Raw genomic sequence first — 23,388 nt, forward strand, 5'->3', positions numbered from 1 at the left:
TAAGCCAAATTTTTAGAAACATTACAAAACAAATCCAGGCGTTTGTCCTTTTTAGCAATATAAGCCAAACATTTACAAACATTACGAAACAAATCCAAGCGTTTCACCTTTTTAGCAATTTAAGCCAGACATTTACAAACGTTACGAAACAAATCCAAACGTTGCACCGTTTTTGCAATTTAAGTCAAATGTACACAAATATTACGAAACAAATCAAAACATTTCCCCATTTTAGCGATTTAAGCCAAATGTTTAAAACTTTACGAAACAAATCCATAGGTCTCAACATTTTAGCAATTTAAGCCAAACGTTTAAAAAAGTTACAAAACAAATCCAAACATTAACAAACGATACGAAACAAAACCAAACCTTTCCAAACGTTATGAAACAAATCCAAGCGTTTCCCCTTTTTAGCAATTTAAACCAAACGTTTACAAACGTTACGAAACAAATCCAAGCATTTCACCTTTTTAGCAATTTAAGCAAAACGTTTACAAATGTTCCAAAACAAATCCAAGTGTTTCACCTTTTTAGTAATTTAAGCAAAACGTTTACAAACGTTTCGAAATAAATCCAAGCGTTTCACCTTTTTAGCAATTTAAGCCAAACGTTTACAAACGTTACGAAACAAATCCAATGTTTCACCTTTTTAGCCATTTAAGCCGAACGTTTACAAACGATACGAAACAAAACAAATGTTTCACCTTTTTAGCGATTTATGCCAAACGTTTACAAATGTTCCGAAACAAATCCAAACGTTTACAAACGTTACAAAAAAATCCAAACGTTTCACCTTTTTAGCGATTTAAGCCAAACGTTTACAAACGTTACGAAACAAATCCAAACGTTTCATATTTTTACCGGTTGAAGCCAAACGTTTACAAACGCTACGAAACAAGTCCAAACGTTTCACCTTTTTAGTGATTCAAGCCAAATGTTAACAAACGTTACGAAACGTATACAATGTTTCGAAAAAATCCAAGCGTTTCACCTTTTTAACAATTTAAGACAAACGTTTACAAATGTTATAAAACAAATCCAAGCGTTTTACTTTTTTAGCAATTAAAGCAAAAGGTTTACAAACGTTACGAAACAAAACCAAATCTTTACAAACCTTACGAAACAAATCCGAGTATTTCACCTTTTTATCAATTTAAGCCAAACATTTACAAACGTTAAGAAACAAATCCAAGCGTTTCACCTTTTTAGCAATTTACGCAAAACATTTACAAATGTTACGAAACAAATCCAAACATTTCATCTTTTTAGCGATTTAAGACAAACGTTTACAAACGTTACGAAACAAAACAAAACGTTTCACCTTTTTAGCAATTTAAGCCAAACGTTTACAAACGTTACGAAACAAATCCAAACGTTTTCCCATTTTACCGATTTAAGCCAAACGTTTAAAACGTTATAAAACAAATTCAAACGTTTCGCCTTTTTAGAGATTTAAGCCAAAAGTTTACAAACGTTAAGAAACAAATCCAAACGTTTCACATTTTTACCGATTGAAGCCAAACGTTTACAAACGTTACGAAACGAATACAAACGTTTCCCAAGTTTAACAATTTAAGCCAAACGTTTACAAACGTTACGAAACAAAACCAAGCATATCACCTTTTTAGCAATTTATGCCAAACATTTACAAACGTAACAAAACAAATCAAAGCGTTTCACCTTTTTAGCAATTGATGGAAAACGTTTACGAACGTTACGAAACAAATCCAAGCGTTTCACCTTCTTAACAATTTATGCCAAACGTTTACAAACATTACGAAACCAATCCAAATGTTTCACCTTTTTAGCGATTTAAGCCAAATGTTTACAAACGTTATGAAACAAATGCAAACGTTGCACCTTTTTAACAAGTTAAGCCAAACATTTACGAATGTTAAGAAACAAATTCAAATATTTCACCTCATTAGCAATTTAAGCCAAACGTTTGCAAACATTACGAAACAAATCCAAGCGTTTCACCTTTTTAGCAATATAACCCAAACGTTTACAAACGTTACGAAACAAATCCAAGCATTTCACCTTTTTGGCAATTTGAGTCAAACATTTACAAACTTTACGAAACAAATCCAAATGTTTCAAATTTTTAGCGATTTAAGCTAAACGTTTACAAACGTTACGAAACAAATCAAACCAAGCGTTTCACATTTTTAGCAATTTAAGCCAAACGTTTACAAACATTACAAAACAAATCCAGGCGTTTCTCCTTTTTAGCAATATAAGCCAAACGTTTACAAACGTTACGAAACAAATCCAAGCGTTTCACCTTTTTAGCAATTTAAGCCAGACATTTACAAACATTACAAAACAAATCCAAACGTTGCACCTTTTTAGCAATTTAAGTCAAATGTATACAAATATTACGAAACAAATCCAAATATTTCCCCATTTTAGCGATTTAAGCCAAACGTTTAAAACGTTACGAAACAAATCCAAATGTCTCACCTTTTTAGCGATTTATGCGAAACGTTTACAAAAGTTACGAAACAAATAAAAACATTTCACCTTTTTAGCGATTGAAGCCAAACGTTTACAAACGTTACGAAACAAATCCAAACGTTTCAACTTTTTAGCGATTTAAGCCAAACATTTAAAAACGTTACGAAACAAATGCAAACATTAACAAACGATACGAAACAAATCCATAGGTCTCAACATTTTAGCGATTTAAGCCAAACGTTTAAAAACGTAGCAAAACAAATCCAAACGTTAACAAACGATACGAAACAAAACCAAACCTTTCCAAACGTTATGAAACAAATCCAAGCGTTTCCCCTTTTTAGCAATTTAAACCAAACGTTTACAAACGTTACAAAACAAATCCAAGCATTTCACCTTTTTAGCAATTTAAGCAAAACGTTTACAAATGTTCCAAAACAAATCCAAGTGTTTCACCTTTTTAGTAATTTAAGCAAAACGTTTACAAACGTTTCGAAATAAATCCAAGCGTTTTACCTTTTTAGCAATTTAAGCCAAACGTTTACAAATGTTACGAAACAAATTCAATGTTTCACCTTTTTAGCCATTTAAGCCGAACGTTTACAAACGATACGAAACAAAACAAATGTTTCACCTTTTTAGCGATTTATGCCAAACGTTTACAAACGTTCCGAAACAAATCCAAACGTTTCATCTTTTTATTGATTGAAGCCAAACGTTTACAAACGTTACAAAAAAATCCAAACGTTTCACCTTTTTAGCGATTTAAGCCAAACGTTTACAAACGTTACGAAACAAATCCAAACGTTTCATATTTTTACCGGTTGAAGCCAAACGTTTACAAACGTTACGAAACAAGTCCAAACGTTTCACCTTTTTAGTGATTCAAGCCAAATGTTAACAAACGATACGAAACGTATACAATGTTTCGAAAAAATCCAAGCGTTTCACCTTTTTAACAATTTAAGACAAACGTTTACAAATGTTATAAAACAAATCCAAGCGTTTTACTTTTTTAGCAATTAAAGCAAAACGTTTACAAACGTTACGAAACAAAACCAAATGTTTACAAACCTTACGAAACAAATCCGAGTATTTCACCTTTTTATCAATTTAAGCCAAACATTTACAAACGTTAAGAAACAAATCCAAGCGTTTCACCTTTTTAGCAATTTACGCAAAACATTTACAAATGCTACGAAACAAATCCAAACATTTCATTTTTTTAGCGATTTAAGACAGACGTTTACAAACGTTACGAAACAAAACAAAATGTTTCACCTTTTTAGCAATTTAAGCCAAACGTTACGAAACAAATCCAAACGTTTTCGCATTTTACCGATTTAAGCCAAACGTTTAAAACGTTATAAAACAAATTCAAACGTTTCGCCTTTTTAGAGATTTAAGCCAAAAGTTTACAAACGTTAAGAAACAAATCCAAACGTTTCACATTTTTACCGATTGAAGCCAAACGTTTACAAACGTTACGAAACGAATGCAAACGTTTCCCAAATTTAACAATTTAAGCCAAACGTTTACAAACGTTACGAAACAAAACCAAGCATATCACGTTTTTAGCAATTTATGCCAAACATTTACAAACGTAACAAAACAAATCAAAGCGTTTCACCTTTTTAGCAATTGATGGAAAACGTTTACGAACGTTACGAAACAAATCCAAGCGTTTCACCTTCTTAACAATTTATGCCAAACGTTTACAAACATTACGAAACCAATCCAAATGTTTCACCTTTTTAGCGATTTAAGCCAAATGTTTACAAACGTTATGAAACAAATGCAAACGTTGCACCTTTTTAACAAGTTAAGCCAAACATTTACGAATGTTAAGAAACAAATTTAAATATTTCACCTCATTAGCAATTTAGGCCAAACGTTTGCAAACGTTACGAAACAAATCCAAGCGTTTCACCTTTTTTGCAATATAACCCAAACGTTTACAAACGTTACGAAACAAATCCAAGCATTTCACCTTTTTGGCAATTTGAGTCAAACATTTACAAACTTTACGAAACAAATCCAAATGTTTCAAATTTTTAGCGATTTAAGCTAAACGTTTACAAACGTTACGAAACAAATCAAACCAAGCGTTTCACCTTTTTAGCATTTTAAGCCAAACGTTTACAAAACTTACAAAACAAATCCAGGCGTTTCTCCTTTTTAGCAATATAAGACAAACGTTTACAAACATTACAAAACAAATCCAAGCGTTTCACCTTTTTAGCAATTTAAGCCAGACATATACAAACATTACAAAACAAATCCAAACGTTGCACCTTTTTAGAAATTTAAGTCAAATGTATACAAATATTACGAAACAAATCCAAATATTTCCCCATTTTAGCGATTTAAGCCAAACGTTACGAAACAAATCCAAATGTCTCACCTTTTTAGTGATTTATGCGAAACGTTTACAAAAGTTACGAAACAAATCCAAACATTTCACCTTTTTAGCGATTGAAGCCAAACGTTTACAAACGTTACGAAACAAATCCAAACGTTTCAACTTTTTAGCGATTTAAGCCAAACATTCAAAAACGTTACGAAACAAATGCAAACGTTAACAAACGATACGAAACAAATCCATAGGTCTCAACATTTTAGCGATTTAAGCCAAACGTTTAAAAACGTTACAAAACAAATCCAAACATTAACAAACGATACGAAACAAAACCAAACCTTTCCAAACGTTATGAAACAAATCCAAGCGTTTCCCCTTTTTAGCAATTTAAACCAAACGTTTACAAACGTTACGAAACAAATCCAAGCATTTCACCTTTTTAGCAATTTAAGCAAAATGTTTACAAATGTTCCAAAACAAATCCAAGTGTTTCACCTTTTTAGTAATTTAAGCAAAACGTTTACAAACGTTTCGAAATAAATCCAAGCGTTTTACCTTTTTAGCAATTTAAGCCAAACGTTTACAAACGTTACGAAACAAAACCAAGCATATCACCTTTTTAGCAATTTATGCCAAACATTTACAAACGTAACAAAACAAATCAAAGCGTTTCACCTTTTTAGCGATTTATGCCAAACGTTTACAAACGTTCCGAAATAAATCCAAGCGTTTCACCTTCTTAACAATTTATGCCAAACGTTTACAAACATTACGAAACCAATCCAAATATTTCACCTTTTTAGCGATTTAAGCCAAATGTTTAGAAACGTTATGAAACAAATGCAAACGTTGCACCTTTTTAACAAGTTAAGCCAAACATCTGAGAATGTTAAGAAACAAATTCAAATATTTCACCTCATTAGCAATTTAAGCCAAACGTTTGCAAATGTTACGAAACAAATCCAAGCGTTTCACCTTTTTAGCAATATAACCCAAACGTTTACAAACGTTACGAAACAAATCCAAGCATTTCACCTTTTTGGCAATTTGAGTCAAACATTTACAAACTTTACGAAACAAATCCAAATGTTTCAAATTTTTAGCGATTTAAGCTAATCGTTTACAAATGTTACGAAACAAATCAAACCAAGCGTTTCACCTTTTTAGCAATTTAAGCCAAACGTTTACAAACATTACAAAACAAATCCAGGCGTTTCTCCTTTTTAGCAATATTAGCCAAACGTTTACAAACGTTACGAAAAAAATCCACGCGTTTCACCTTTTTAGCAATTTAAGCCAGACATTTACAAACATTACAAAACAAATCCAAACGTTGCACCTTTTTAGCAATTTAAGTCAAATGTATACAAATATTACGAAACAAATCCAAATATTTCCCCATTTTAGCGATTTAAGCCAAACGTTTAAAACGTTACGAAACAAATCCAAATGTCTCACCCTTTTAGCTATTTATGCGAAACGTTTACAAAAGTTACGAAACAAATCCAAACATTTCACCTTTTTAGCGAATGAAGCCAAACGTTTACAAACGTTACGAAACAAATCCAAACGTTTCAACTTTTTAGCGATTTAAGCCAAACATTTAAAAACGTTACGAAACAAATGCAAACGTTAACAAACGATACGAAACAAAACAAAACGTTTACAAACGTTAAGAAAAAAATCCAAGCGTTTCAAGTTTTTAGCAATTTACGCAAAACGTTTACAAATGTTACGAAACAAATCCAAACATTTCATCTTTTTAGCGATTTAAGAGAAAGGTTTACAAAGGTTACGAAACAAAACAAAACGTTTCACCTTTTTAGCAATTTAAGCAAAACGTTTACAAACATTACGAAACAAATGCAATGTTTTACCTTTTTAGCCATTTAAGCCAAACGTTTAAAAATGATACGAAACAAAAAAAATGTTTCACCTTTTTAGGAATTTAAGCCGAACATTTACAAACATTACGAAACAAATCCACACGTTTCCCCATTTTAGCGATTTAAGCCAAACGTTTATAACGTTACGAAACAAATCCAAACGTTTCACCTTTTTAGCGATTTATGCCAAACGTTAAAAACATTTCGAAACAAATCCAAACGTTTCATCTTTTTAGTGATTGAAGCCAAACGTTTACAAACGTTACAAAACAAATCCACACGTTTCCCCATTTTAGCGATTTAAGCCAAACGTTTATAACGTTACGAAACAAATCCAAACGTTTCACCTTTTTAGCGATTTATGCCAAACGTTAAAAAATGTTTCGAAACAAATCCAAACGTTTCATCTTTTTAGTGATTGAAGCCAAACATTTACAAACGTTACAAAACAAATCCAAACGTTTCACCTTTTTAGCGATTTAAGCCAAACGTTACGAAATAAATACAAACGTTTCATATTTTTACCGATTAAAGCCAAACGTTTACAAACGTTACGAAACAAGTCCAAACGTTTCCACTTTTTAGCATTTCAAGCCAAATGTTAACAAACGTTACGAAACAAAACCAAACGTATAAAATGTTTCGAAAAAATCCATGCTTTTCACCTTTTTAGCAATTTAAGACAAACATTTACAAATGTTATGAAACAAGTCCAAGCGTTTTACTTTTCTAGCAATTAAAGCAAAACGTTTACAAACGTTACGAAACAAAACCAAACGTTTACAAACGTTACGAAACAAATCCGAGCGCTTCACCATTTTAGCAATATAAGCCAAACGTTTACAAACGTTAAGAAAAAAATCCAAGCGTTTCACGTTTTTAGCAATTTACGCAAAGCGTTTACAAATGTTACGAAACAAATCCAAACATTTCATCTTTTTAGCGATTTAAGAGAAAGGTTTACAAAGGTTACGAAACAAAACAAAACGTTTCACCTTTTTAGCAATTTAAGCCAAACGTTTACAAACGTTACGAAACAAATCCAAACGTTTTCCCATTTTACCGATTTAAGCCAAATGTTTAAAACGTTACAAAACAAATTCAAACGTTTCACCTTTTTAGAGATTTAAGCCAAATGTTTACAAATGTTACGAAACAAATCCAAACGTTTCCCATTTTTACCGATTGAAGCCAAACGTTTACAAATGTTACGAAACAAATCCAAACGTTTCCCATATTTAACAATTTAAGCCAAACGTTTACAAACGTTACGAAACAAAACCAAGCGTATCACCTTTTTAGCAATTTATGCCAAACATTTACAAACGTAACAAAACAAATCAAAGCGTTTCACCTTTTTAGCAATTGAAGGCAAACGTTTACAAACGTTACGAAACAAATCCAAGCGTTTCACCTTTTTAACAATTTATGCCAAACGTTTACAAACGTTACGAAACAAATTCAAATGTTTCACCTTTTTAGTGATTTAAGCCAAACGTTTACAAACGTTATGAAACAAATCTAAACGTTGCACCTTTTTAGCAATTTCAGTCAAACATTTGCAAACATTACAAAACAAATCCAGGCGTTTCTCCTTTTTAGCAATATAAGCCAAACGTTTACAAACGTTAGGAAACAAATCCAAATGTTTCACCTTTTTAGCAATTTAAGCCATACATTTACAAACTTTATGAAACAAATCCAAACGTTGCACCTTTTTAGCAATTTACGTCAAATGTATACAAATATTACGAAACAAATCCAAACATTTCCCCATTTTGGCGATTTAAGCCAAACGTTTAAAACGTTACGAAACAAATCCAAATGTCTCACCTTTTTAGCGATTTATGCCAAACGTTTACAAAAATTACGAAATAAATCAAAACATTTCACCTTTTTAGCGATTGAAGCCAAACGTTTACAAACGCTACGAAACAAATCCAAACGTTTCAACTTTTGAGCGATTTAAGCCAAACGTTTAAAAACGTTATGAAACAAATCCAAACGTTTCATCTTTTTAGTGATTGAAGCCAAACGTTTACAAAGTTACAAAACAAATCTAAACGTTTCACGTTTTTAGCGATTTAAGCCAAACGTTTAAAAACATTACGAAACAAGTCCAAACATTTCACCTTATTAGCGATTCAAGGCAAATGTTAACAAACGTTACGAAACAAAACCAAACGTATATAATGTTTCGAAAAAATCCAAGCATTTCACCTTTTTAGCAATTTAAGCCAAACGTTTACAAACGTTAAGAAACAAATCCAAGCGTTTCACCTTTTTAGCAATTTACGCAAAACGTTTACAAATGTTACGAAACAAATCCAAACATTTCATCTTTTTAGCGATTTAAGACAAACGTTTACAAACGTTACGAAACAAAACAAAACGTTTCCCTTTTTTAGCAATTTAAGCCAAACGTTTACAAACGTTACGAAACAAATCCAAACGTTTTCCCATTTTACCGATTTAAGCCAAACGTTTAAAACGTTACAAAATAATTCAAACGTTTCCCGTTTTTAGAGATTTAAGCTAAACGTTTACAAACGTTACGAAACAAATCCAAACGCTTTGCATTTTTACCGATTGAAGCCAAACGTTTACAAACGTTACGAAACAAATCCAAACGTTTCCCATATTTAACAACTTAAGCCAAACGTTTACAAACGTTATGAAACAAAACCAAGCGTATCACCTTTTTAGCAATTTATGCCAAACATTTACAAACGTAACAAAACAAATCAAAGCGTTTCACGTTTTTAGCGATTGAAGGCAAACGTTTACAAATGTTACGAAACAAATCCAAGCGTTTCACCTTTTCAACAATTTATGCCAAACGTTTACAAACTTTAGGAAACAAATCCAAATGTTTCACCTTTTTAGCGATTTAAGCCAAACGTTTACAAACGTTATGAAAAAAATCCAAACATTTCCCCATTTTGGCGATTTAAGCCAAACGTTTAAAACGTAACGAAACAAATCCAAATGTCTCACCTTTTTAGCGATTTATTCCAAACGTTTACAAAAGTTACGAAATAAATCCAAACATTTCGCCTTTTTAGCGATTGAAGCCAAACGTTTACAAACGTTACGAAACAAATCCAAACGTTTCAACTTTTGAGCGATTTAAGCCAAACGTTTAAAAACATTATGAAACAAATCCAAACGTTAACAAACGATACGAAACAAAACCAAACATTTCCAAACGTTACAAAACAAATCCAAGCGTTTCCCCTTTTTAGAAATTTAAGCCAAACGTTTAAAAACGTTACGAAACAAATCCAAGCGTTTCACCTTTTTAGCAATTTAAGCAAAACGTTTACAAATGTTCCGAAACAAATCCAAGTGTTTCACCTTTTTAGTAATTTAAGCAAAACGTTTACAAACATTATGAAACAAATTCAATGTTTCACCTTTTTAGCCATTTAAGCCGAACGTTTACAAACGATACGAAACAAAACAAATGTTTCACCTTTTTAGGAATATAAGCCGAACATTTACAAACATTACAAAATAAATCCAAACGTTTTCCCATTTTAGCGATTTAAGCCAAACGTTTATAACGTTACGAAACAAATCCAAATGTTTCACCTTTTTAGCAATTTATGCAAAACATTTACAAACGTTACGAAAAAAATCCAAACGTTTCATCTTTTTAGTGATTGAAGCCAAACGTTTACAAATGTTACAAAACAAATCCAAACGTTTCACCTTTTTAGCGATTTAAGCCAAACGTTTACAAACATTACGAAACAAATCCAAACGTTTCACATTTTTACCGATTAAAGCCAAACGTTTACAAACGTTACGAAACAAGTCCAAACGTTTCACCTTTTTAGCGATTCAAGCCAAACGTTTACAAACGATACGAAACAAAACCAAACGTTTCCAAACGAAACAAATCAAACCAAGCGTTTCACCTTTTTAGCAATTTAAGCCAAACGTTTACAAATATTACAAAACAAATCCAGGTGTTTCTCCTTTTTAGAAATATAAGCCAAACGTTTACAAACGTTACGAAACAAATCCAAGCGTTTCACCTTATTAGCAATTTAAGCCAGACATTTACAAACATTACGAAACACATCCAAACGTTGCACCTTTTTAGCAATTTAAGTCAAATGTATACAAATATTACGAAACAAATCCAAACATTTCCCCATTTTAGCGATTTAAGCCAAACGTTACGAAAAATATCCAAATGTCTCACCTTTTTAGCGATTTATACCAAACGTTTACAAACATTACGAAACAAATCCAAACGTTTCATCTTTTTAGTGATTGAAGCCAAACGTTTACAAAGTTACAAAACAAATCTAAACGTTTCACGTTTTTAGCGATTTAAGCCAAACGTTTAAAAACGTTACGAAACAAGTCCAAATGTTTCACCTTTTTAGCGATTCAAGGCAAATGTTAACAAACGTTACAAAACAAAACCAAACGTATATAATGTTTCGAAAAAATCCAAGCATTTCACCTTTTTAGCAATTTAATCCAAACGTTTACAAACGTTAAGAAACAAATCCAAGCGTTTCACCTTTATAGCAATTTACGCAAAACGTTTACAAATGTTACGAAACAAATCCAAACATTTCATCTTTTTAGCGATTTAAGACAAACATTTACAAACGTTACGAAACAAAACAAAACGTTTCCCCTTTTTAGCAATTTAAGCCAAACGTTTACAAACGTTACGAAACAAATCCAAACGTTTTCCCATTTTACCGATTTTAGCCAAACGTTTAAAACGTTACAAAACAAATTCAAACGTTTCCCGTTTTTAGAGATTTAAGCCAAACATTTACAAACGTTACGAAACAAATCCAAACGTTTTGCATTTTTACCGATTGAAGCCAAACGTTTACAAACGTTACGAAACAAATCCAAACGTTTCCCATATTTAACAACTTAAGCCAAACGTCTACAAACGTTATGAAACAAAACCAAGCGTATCACCTTTTTAGCAATTTATGCCAAACATTTACAAACGTAACAAAACAAATCAAAGCGTTTCACGTTTTTAGCGATTGAAGGCAAACGTTTACAAATGTTACGAAACAAATCCAAGCGTTTCACCTTTTCAACAATTTATGCCAAACGTTTACAAACTTTAGGAAACAAATCCAAATGTTTCACCTTTTTAGCGATTTAAGCCAAACGTTTACAAACGTTATGAAAAAAATCCAAACATTTCCCCATTTTGGCGATTTAAGCCAAACGTTTAAAACGTAATGAAACAAATCCAAATGTCTCACCTTTTTAGCGATTTATTCCAAACGTTTACAAAAGTTACGAAATAAATCCAAACATTTCGCCTTTTTAGCGATTGAAGCCAAACGTTTACAAACGTTACGAAACAAATCCAAACGTTTCAACTTTTGAGCGATTTAAGCCAAACATTTACAAACGTTATGAAACAAATCCAAACGTTGCACCTTTTTAGCAATTTAAGCCAAACATTTACAAAGGTTAAGAAACAAATTCAACTATTTCACCTTATTAGCAATTTAAGCCAAACGTTTGCAAACGTTACGAAACAAATCCAAGCGTTTCACCTTTTTAGCAATATAGCCCAAACGTTTACAAACGCTACGAAACAAATCCGAGCATTTCACCTTTTTGGCAATTTGAGCCAAACATTTGCAAACTTTACGAAACAAATCCAAATGTTTCAAATTTTTAGCGATTTAAGCTAAACTTTTACAAACGTTACGAAACAAATCAAACCAAGCGTTTCACCTTTTTAGCAATTTAAGCCAAACATTTGCAAACATTAGAAAACAAATCAGGGCGTTTCACCTTTTTAGCAATATAAGCCAAACGTTTACAAACGTTACGAAACAAATCCAAGCGTTTCACATTTTTAGCAATTTAAGCCATACATTTACAAACATTACGAAACACATCCAAACGTTGCACCTTTTTAGCAATTTAAGTCAAATGTATACAAATATTACGAAACAAATCCAAACATTTCCCCCATTTTAGCGATTTAAGCCAAATGTTTAAAACGTTACGAAACAAATCCCAATTTCTCACCTTTTTAGCGATTTATGCCAAACGTTTACAAAAGTTACGAAACAAATCCAAAGTGTTTCCCCTTTTTAGCAATTTAAGCAAAACGTTTACAAATATTCCGAAACAAATCCAAGCGTTTTACCTTTTTAGTAATTTAAGCAAAACGTTTACAAACATTTCGAAACAAATCCAAGCGTTTCACCTTTTTAGCAATTTAAGCCAAACGTTTACAAACGTTACGAAACAAATTCAATGTTTTACCTTTTTAGCGATTTAAGCCGAACGTTTACAAACGATACGAAACAAAACAAACGTTTCACCTTTTTAGGAATTTAAGCAAAACATTTACAAACATTACGAAACAAATCCAAATGTTTCCCCATTTTAGCGATTTAAGCCAAACGTCTATAACGTTACGAAACAAATCCAAATGTTTCACCTTTTTAGCGATTTATGCCAAACATTTACAAACGTTACGAAACAAATCCAAACGTTTCATCTTTTTAGTGATTTAAGCCAAACGTTTACAAAGGTTACAACACAAATCCAAATGTTTCACCTTTTTAGCGATTTAAGCCAAACGTTTAAAAATGTTACGAAACATGTCCAAACGTTTCACCTTTTTAGCGATTCAAGCCAAATGTTAACAAACGATACGAAACAAAACCAAACGTATAAAATGTTTAGAAAAAATACAAGAGTTTCACCTTTTTAGAAATTTAAGACAAACGTTTACAAATGTTATGAAACAAATCCAAGCGTTTTACTTTTTTAGCAATTAAAGCAAAACGTTTACAAACGTTACGAAACAAAACCAAACGTTTACAAACGTTATGAAACAAATCCGAGTGTTTCACCTTTTTAGCAATTTAAGCCAAACGTTTACAAATGTTAAGAAACAAATTCAAGCGTTTCACCTTTTTAGCAATTTACGCAAAACGTTTACAAATGGTACGAAACAAATCCAAACATTTCATCTTTTTAGCGATTTAAGACAAACGTTTAAAAACGTTACGAAACAAAACAAAACGTTTCCCCTTTTTAGCAATTTAAGCCAAACGTTTACAAACTTTACGAAACAAATCCAAACGTTTTCCCATTTTACCGATTTAAGCCAAACATTTAAAATGTTACAAAACAAATTCAAACGTTTCCCCTTTTTAGAGATTTAAGCCAAACGTTTACAAACGTTACGAAACAAATCCAAACGTTTCGCATTTTTACCGATTGTAGCCAAACGTTTACAAACGTTACGAAAAAAATCCAAACATTTCCATATTTAACAATTTAAGCCAAACGTTTACAAATGTAACGAAACAAATCCAAATATTTCATCTTTTTAGCGATTTAAGACAAACATTTACAAACGTTACGAAACAAAACAAAACGTTTCCCCTTTTTAGCAATTTAAGCCAAACGTTTACAAACGTTACGAAACAAATCCAAACGTTTTCCCATTTTACCGATTTTAGCCAAACGTTTAAAACGTTATAAAACAAATTCAAATTTTTCCCGTTTTTATAGATTTAAGCCAAACATTTACAAACGTTACGAAATAAATCCAAACGTTTTGCATTTTTACCGACTGAAGCCAAACGTTTACAAACGTTACGAAACAAATCCAAACGTTTCCCATATTTAACAATTTAAGCCAAACGTTTACAAACGTTACGAAACAAAACCAAGCATATCACCTTTTTAGCAATTTATGCCAAACATTTACAAACGTAACAAAACAAATCAAAGCGTTTCACGTTTTTAGCGATTGAAGGCAAACGTTTACAAACGTTACGAAAAAAATCCAAGCGTTTCACCTTTTTCGCGATTTAAGCCAAACATTTACAAACGTTATGAAACAAATCCAAACGTTGCACCTTTTTAGCAATTTAAGCCAAACATTTACAAAGGTTAAGAAACAAATTCAAATATTTCACCTTATTAGCAATTTAAGCCAAACGTTTGCAAACGTTACGAAACAAATCCAAGCGTTTCACCTTTTTAGCAATATAGCCCAAACGTTTACAAACGTTACGAAACAAATCCGAGCATTTCACCTTTTTGGCAATTTGAGCCAAACATTTGCAAACTTTACGAAACATATCCAAATGTTTCAAATTTTTAGCGATTTAAGCTAAACTTTTACAAACGTTACGAAACAAATCAAACCAAGCGTTTCACCTTTTTAGCAATTTAAGCCAAACGTTTGCAAACATTAGAAAATAAATCAGGGCGTTTCACAATTTTAGCAATATAAGCCAAACGTTTACAAACGTTACGAAACAAATCCAAGCGTTTCACATTTTTAGCAATTTAAGCCATACATTTACAAACATTACGAAACACATCCAAACGTTGCACCATTTTAGCAATTTAAGTCAAATGTATACAAATATTACGAAACAAATCCAAACATTTCCCCCATTTTAGCGATTTAAGCCAAATGTTTAAAACGTTACGAAACAAATCCCAATTTCTCACCTTTTTAGCGATTTATGCCAAACGTTTACAAAAGTTACGAAACAAATCCAAAGCGTTTCCCCTTTTTAGCAATTTAAGCAAAACGTTTACAAATATTCCGAAACAAATCCAAGCGTTTTACCTTTTTAGTAATTTAAGCAAAACGTTTACAAACATTTCGAAACAAATGCAAGCGTTTCACCTTTTTAGCAATTTAAGCCAAACGTTTACAAACGTTACGAAACAAATTCAATGTTTTACCTTTTTAGCGATTTAAGCCGAACGTTTAAAAACGATACGAAACAAAACAAACGTTTCACCTTTTTAGGAATTTAAGCAAAATCATTTACAAACATTACGAAACAAATCCAAATGATTCCCCATTTTAGCGATTTAATCCAAACGTTTATAACGTTACGAAACAAATCCAAATGTTTCACCTTTTTAGCGATTTATGCCAAACATTTACAAACGTTACGAAACAAATCCAAACGTTTCATCTTTTTAGTGATTTAAGCCAAACGTTTACAAAGGTTACAACACAAATCCAAATGTTTCACCTTTTTAGCGATTTAAGCCAAACGTTTAAAAATGTTACGAAACATGTCCAAACGTTTCAACTTTTTAGCGATTCAAGCCAAATGTTAACAAACGTTACGAAACAAAACCAAACGTATACAATGTTTAGAAAAAATACAAGCGTTTCACCTTTTTAGCAATTTAAGACAAACGTTTACAAATGTTATGAAACAAATCCAAGCGTTTTACTTTTTTAGCAATTAAAGCAAAACGTTTACAAACGTTACGAAACAAAACCAAACGTTTACAAACGTTATGAAACAAATCCGAGTGTTTCACCTTTTTAGCAATTTAAGCCAAACGTTTACAAATGTTAAGAAACAAATTCAAGCGTTTCACTTTTTTAGCAATTTACGCAAAACGTTTACAAATGGTACGAAACAAATCCAAACATTTCATCTTTTTAGCGATTTAAGACAAACGTTTAAAAACGTTACGAAACAAAACAAAACGTTTCCCCTTTTTAGCAATTTAAGCCAAACGTTTACAAACTTTACGAAACAAATCCAAACGTTTTCCCATTTTACCGATTTAAGCCAAACATTTAAAATGTTACAAAACAAATTCAAACGTTTCCCCTTTTTAGAGATTTAAGCCAAACGTTTACAAACATTATGAAACAAATCCAAACGTTTCGCATTTTTACCGATTGAAGCCAAACGTTTACAAACGTTACGAAAAAAATCCAAACGTTTCCATATTTAACAATTTAAGCCAAACGTTTACAAATGTTACGAAACAAATCCAAACATTTCATCTTTTTAGCGATTTAAGACAAACATTTACAAACGTTACGAAACAAAACAAAACAAAACGTTTCCCCTTTTTAGCAATTTAAGCCAAACGTTTACAAACGTTACGAAACAAATCCAAACGTTTTCCCATTTTACCGATTTTAGCCAAACGTTTAAAACGTTACAAAACAAATTCAAACGTTTCCCGTTTTTAGAGATTTAAGCCAAACATTCACAAACGTTACGAAACAAATCCAAACGTTTTGCATTTTTACCGATTGAAGCCAAACGTTTACAAACGTTACGAAACAAATCCAAACGTTTCCCATATTTAACAATTTAAGCCAAACGTTTACAAACGTTACGAAACAAAACCAAGCATATCACCTTTTTAGCAATTTATGCCAAACATTTACAAACGTAACAAAACAAATCAAAGCGTTTCACGTTTTTAGCGATTGAAGGCAAACGTTTACAAACGTTACGAAAAAAATCCAAGCGTTTCACCTTTTTCGCGATTTAAGCCAAACATTTACAAACGTTATGAAACAAATCCAAACGTTGCACCTTTTTAGCAATTTAAGCCAAACATTTACAAAGGTTAAGAAACAAATTCAAATATTTCACCTTATTAGCAATTTAAGCCAAACGTTTGCAAACGTTACGAAACAAATCCAAGCGTTTCACCTTTTTAGCAATATAGCCCAAACGTTTACAAACGTTACGAAACAAATCCGAGCATTTCACCTTTTTGGCAATTTGAGCCAAACATTTGCAAACTTTACGAAACAAATCAAAATAATTCAAATTTTTAGCGATTTAAGCTAAACTTTTACAAACGTTACGAAACAAATCAAACCAAGCGTTTCACCTTTTTAGCAATTTAAGCCAAACGTTTGAAAACATTAGAAAACAAATCAGGGCGTTTCACCTTTTTAGCAATATAAGCCAAACGTTTACAAACGTTACGAAACAAATCCAAGCGTTTCACATTTTTAGCAATTTAAGCCATACATTTACAAACATTACGAAACACATCCAAACGTTGCACCTTTTTAGCAATTTAAGTCAAATGTATACAAATATTACGAATCAAATCCAAACATTTCCCCCATTTTAGCGATTTAAGCCAAATGTTTAAAACGTTACGAAACAAATCCCAATTTCTCACCTTTTTAGCGATTTATGCCAAACGTTTACAAAAGTTACGAAACAAATCCAAAGCGTTTCCCCTTTTTAGCAATTTAAGCAAAACGTTTACAAATATTCCGAAACAAATCCAAGCGTTTTACCTTTTTAGTAATTTAAGCAAAACGTTTACAAACATTTCGAAACAAATCCAAGCGTTTTACCTTTTTAGCAATTTAAGCCAAACGTTTACAAACGTTACGAAACAAATTCAATGTTTTACCTTTTTAGCGATTTAAGCCGAACGTTTACAAACGATACGAAACAAAACAAACGTTTCACCTTTTTAGGAATTTAAGCAAAACATTTACAAACATTACGAAACAAATCCAAATGTTTCCCCATTTTAGCGATTTAAGCCAAACGTTTATAACGTTACGAAACAAATCCACATGTTTCACCTTTTTAGCGATTTATGCCAAACATTTACAAACGTTACGAAACAAATCCAAACGTTTCATCTTTTTAGTGATTTAAGCCAAACGTTTACAAAGGTTACAACACAAATCCAAATGTTTCACCTTTTTAGCGATTTAAGCCAAACGTTTAAAAATGTTACGAAACATGTCCAAACGTTTCACCTTTTTAGCGATTCAAGCCAAATGTTAACAAACGTTACGAAACAAAACCAAACATATACAATGTTTAGAAAAAATACAAGCGTTTCACCTTTTTAGCAATTTAAGACAAACGTTTACAAATGTTATGAAACAAATCCAAGCGTTTTACTTTTTTAGCAATTAAAGCAAAACGTTTACAAACGTTACGAAACAAAACCAAACGTTTACAAACGTTATGAAACAAATCCGAATGTTTCACCTTTTTAGCAATTTAAGCCAAACGTTTACAAATGTTAAGAAACAAATTCAAGCGTTTCACCTTTTTAGCAATTTACGCAAAACGTTTACAAATGGTACGAAACAAATCCAAACATTTCATCTTTTTAGCGATTTAAGACAAACGTTTAAAAACGTTACGAAACAAAACAAAACGTTTCCCCTTTTTAGCAATTTAAGCCAAACGTTTACAAACTTTACGAAACAAATCCAAACGTTTTCCCATTTTACCGATTTAAGCCAAACATTTAAAATGTTACAAAACAAATTCAAACGTTTCCCCTTTTTAGAGATTTAAGCCAAACGTTTACAAACGTTACGAAACAAATCCAAACGTTTCGCATTTTTACCGATTGAAGCCAAACGTTTACAAACGTTACGAAAAAAATCCAAACGTTTCCATATTTAACAATTTAAGCCAAACGTTTACAAATGTAACGAAACAAATCCAAATATTTCATCTTTTTAGTGATTTAAGACAAACATTTACAAACGTTACGAAACAAAACAAAACGTTTCCCCTTTTTAGCAATTTAAGCCAAACGTTTACAAACGTTACGAAACAAATCCAAACGTTTTCCCATTTTACCGATTTTAGCCAAACGTTTAAAACGTTATAAAACAAATTCAAACGTTTCCCGTTTTTAGAGATTTAAGCCAAACATTTACAAACGTTACGAAAAATCCAAACGTTTTGCATTTTTACCGATTGAAGCCAAACGTTTACAAACGTTACGAAACAAATCCAAACGTTTCCCATATTTAACAATTTAAGCCAAACGTTTACAAACGTTACGAAACAAAACCAAGCATATCACCTTTTTAGCAATTTATGCCAAACATTTACAAACGTAACAAAACAAATCAAAGCGTTTCACGTTTTTAGCGATTGAAGGCAAACGTTTACAAACGTTACGAAAAAAATCCAAGCGTTTCACCTTTTTCGCGATTTAAGCCAAACATTTACAAACGTTATGAAACAAATGCAAACGTTGCACCTTTTTAGAAATTTAAGCCAAACATTTACAAAGGTTAAGAAACAAATTCAAATATTTCACCTTATTAGCAATTTAAGCCAAACGTTTGCAAACGTTACGAAACAAATCCAAGCGTTTCACCTTTTTAGCAATATAGCCCAAACGTTTACAAACGTTACGAAACAAATCCGAGCATTTCACCTTTTTGGCAATTTGAGCCAAACATTTGCAAACTTTACGAAACAAATCCAAATGTTTCAAATTTTTAGCGATTTAAGCTAAACTTTTACAAACGTTACGAAACAAATCAAACCAAGCGTTTCACCTTTTTAGCAATTTAAGCCAAACGTTTGCAAACATTAGAAAACAAATCAGGGCGTTTCACAATTTTAGCAATATAAGCCAAACGTTTACAAACGTTACGAAACAAATCCAAGCGTTTCACATTTTTAGCAATTTAAGCCATACATTTACAAACATTACGAAACACATCCAAACGTTGCACCTTTTTAGCAATTTAAGTCAAATGTATACAAATATTACGAAACAAATCCAAACATTTCCCCCATTTTAGCGATTTAAGCCAAATGTTTAAAACGTTACGAAACAAATCCCAATTTCTCACCTTTTTAGCGATATATGCCAAACGTTTACAAAAGTTACGAAACAAATCCAAAGCGTTTCCCCTTTTTAGCAATTTAAGCAAAACGTTTACAAATATTCCGAAACAAATCCAAGCGTTTTACCTTTTTAGTAATTTAAGCAAAACGTTTACAAACATTTCGAAACAAATGCAAGCGTTTCACCTTTTTAGCAATTTAAGCCAAACGTTTACAAACGTTACGAAACAAATTCAATGTTTTTCCTTTTTAGCGATTTAAGCCGAACGTTTAAAAACGATACGAAACAAAACAAACGTTTCACCTTTTTAGGAATTTAAGCAAAACATTTACAAACATTACGAAACAAATCCAAATGTTTCCCCATTTTAGCGATTTAAGCCAAGCGTTTATAACGTTACGAAACAAATCCAAATGTTTCACCTTTTTAGCGATTTATGCCAAACATTTACAAACGTTACGAAACAAATCCAAACGTTTCATCTTTTTAGTGATTTAAGCCAAACGTTTACAAAGGTTACAACACAAATCCAAATGTTTCACCTTTTTAGCGATTTAAGCCAAACGTTTAAAAATGTTACGAAACATGTCCAAACGTTTCTTCTTTTTAAGATTCAAGCCAAATGTTAACAAACGTTACGAAACAAAACCAAACGTATACAATGTTTAGAAAAAATACAAGCGTTTCACCTTTTTATCAATTTAAGACAAACGTTTACAAATGTTATGAAACAAATCCAAGCGTTTTACTTTTTTAGCAATTAAAGCAAAACGTTTACAAACGTTACGAAACAAAACCAAACGTTTACAAACGTTATGAAACAAATCCGAGTGTTTCACCTTTTTAGCAATTTAAGCCAAACGTTTACAAATGTTAAGAAACAAATTCAAGCGTTTCACCTTTTTAGCAATTTACGCAAAACGTTTACAAATGTTACGAAACAAATCCAAACATTTCATCTTTTTAGCGATTTAAGACAAACGTTTAAAAACGTTATGAAACAAAACAAAATGTTTCCCCTTTTTAGCAATTTAAGCCAAACGTTTACAAACTTTACGAAACAAATCCAAACGTTTTCCCATTTTACCGATTTAAGCAAACATTTAAAATGTTACAAAACAAATTCAAACGTTTCCCCTTTTTAGAGATTTAAGCCAAACGTTTACAAACGTTACGAAAAAAATCCAAACGTTTCCATATTTAACAATTTAAGCCAAACGTTTACAAATGTTACGAAACAAATCCAAACATTTCATCTTTTTAGCGATTTAAGACAAACATTTACAAACGTTACGAAACAAAACAAAACGTTTCCCCTTTTTAGCAATTTAAGCCAAACGTTTACAAACGTTACGAAACAAATCCAAACGTTTTCCCATTTTACCGATTTTAGCCAAACGTTTAAAACGTTACAAAACAAATTCAAACGTTTCCCGTTTTTAGAGATTTAAGCCAAACATTTACAAACGTTACGAAACAAATCCAAACGTTTTGCATTTTTACCGATTGAAGCCAAACGTTTACAAACGTTACGAAACAAATCCAAACGTTTCCCATATTTAACAATTTAAGCCAAACGTTTACAAACGTTACGAAACAAAACCAAGCATATCACCTTTTTAGCAATTTATGCCAAACATTTACAAACGTAACAAAACAAATCAAAGCGTTTCACGTTTTTAGCGATTGAAGGCAAACGTTTACAAACGTTACGAAAAAAATCCAAGCGTTTCACCTTTTTCCGCGATTTAAGCCAAACATTTACAAACGTTATGAAACAAATCCAAACGTTGCACCTTTTTAGCAATTTAAGCCAAACATTTACAAAGGTTAAGAAACAAATTCAAATATTTCACCTTATTAGCAATTTAAGCCAAACGTTTGCAAATGTTACGAAACAAATCCAAGCGTTTCACCTTTTTAGCAATATAGCCCAAACGTTTACAAACGTTACGAAACAAATCCGAGCATTTCACCTTTTTGGCAATTTGAGCCAAACATTTGCAAACTTTACGAAACAAATCCAAATGTTTCAAATTTTTAGCGATTTAAGCTAAACTTTTACAAACGTTACGAAACAAATCAAACCAAGCGTTTCACCTTTTTAGCAATTTAAGCCAAACGTTTGCAAACATTAGAAAACAAATCAGGGCGTTTCACCTTTTTAGCAATATAAGCCAAACGTTTACAAATGTTACGAAACAAATCCAAGCGTTTCATATTTTTAGCAATTTAAGCCATACATTTACAAACATTACGAAACACATCCAAACGTTGCACCTTTTTAGCAATTTAAGTCAAATGTATACAAATATTACGAATCAAATCCAAACATTTCCCCCATTTTAGCGATTTAAGCCAAATGTTTAAAACGTTACGAAACAAATCCCAATTTCTCACCTTTTTAGCGATTTATGCCAAACGTTTACAAAAGTTACGAAACAAATCCAAAGCGTTTCCCCTTTTTAGCAATTTAAGCAAAACGTTTACAAATATTCCGAAACAAATCCAAGCGTTTTACCTTTTTAGTAATTTAAGCAAAACGTTTACAAACATTTCGAAACAAATCCAAGCGTTTTACCTTTTTAGCAATTTAAGCCAAACGTTTACAAACGTTACGAAACAAATTCAATGTTTTACCTTTTTAGCGATTTAAGCCGAACGTTTACAAACGATACGAAACAAAACAAACGTTTCACCTTTTTAGGAATTTATGCAAAACATTTACAAACATTACGAAACAAATCCAAATGTTTCCCCATTTTAGCGATTTAAGCCAAACGTTTATAACGTTACGAAACAAATCCAAATGTTTCACCTTTTTAGCGATTTATGCCAAACATTTACAAACGTTACGAAACAAATCCAAACGTTTCATCTTTTTAGTGATTTAAGCCAAACGTTTACAAAGGTTACAACACAAATCCAAATGTTTCACCTTTATAGCGATTTAAGCCAAACGTTTAAAAATGTTACGAAACATGTCCAAACGTTTCACCTTTTTAGCGATTCAAACCAAATGTTAACAAACGTTACGAAACAAAACCAAACATATACAATGTTTAGAAAAAATACAAGCGTTTCACCTTTTTAGCAATTTAAGACAAACGTTTACAAATGTTATGAAACAAATCCAAGCGTTTTACTTTTTTAGCAATTAAAGCAAAACGTTTACAAACGTTACGAAACAAAACCAAACGTTTACAAACGTTATGAAACAAATCCGAGTGTTTCACCTTTTAGCAATTTAAGCCAAACGTTTACAAATGTTAA

Source organism: Mercurialis annua, linkage group LG2 (genome assembly GCF_937616625.2).
Source record: "Mercurialis annua linkage group LG2, ddMerAnnu1.2, whole genome shotgun sequence".
Classification (NCBI taxonomy): domain Eukaryota; kingdom Viridiplantae; phylum Streptophyta; class Magnoliopsida; order Malpighiales; family Euphorbiaceae; genus Mercurialis; species Mercurialis annua.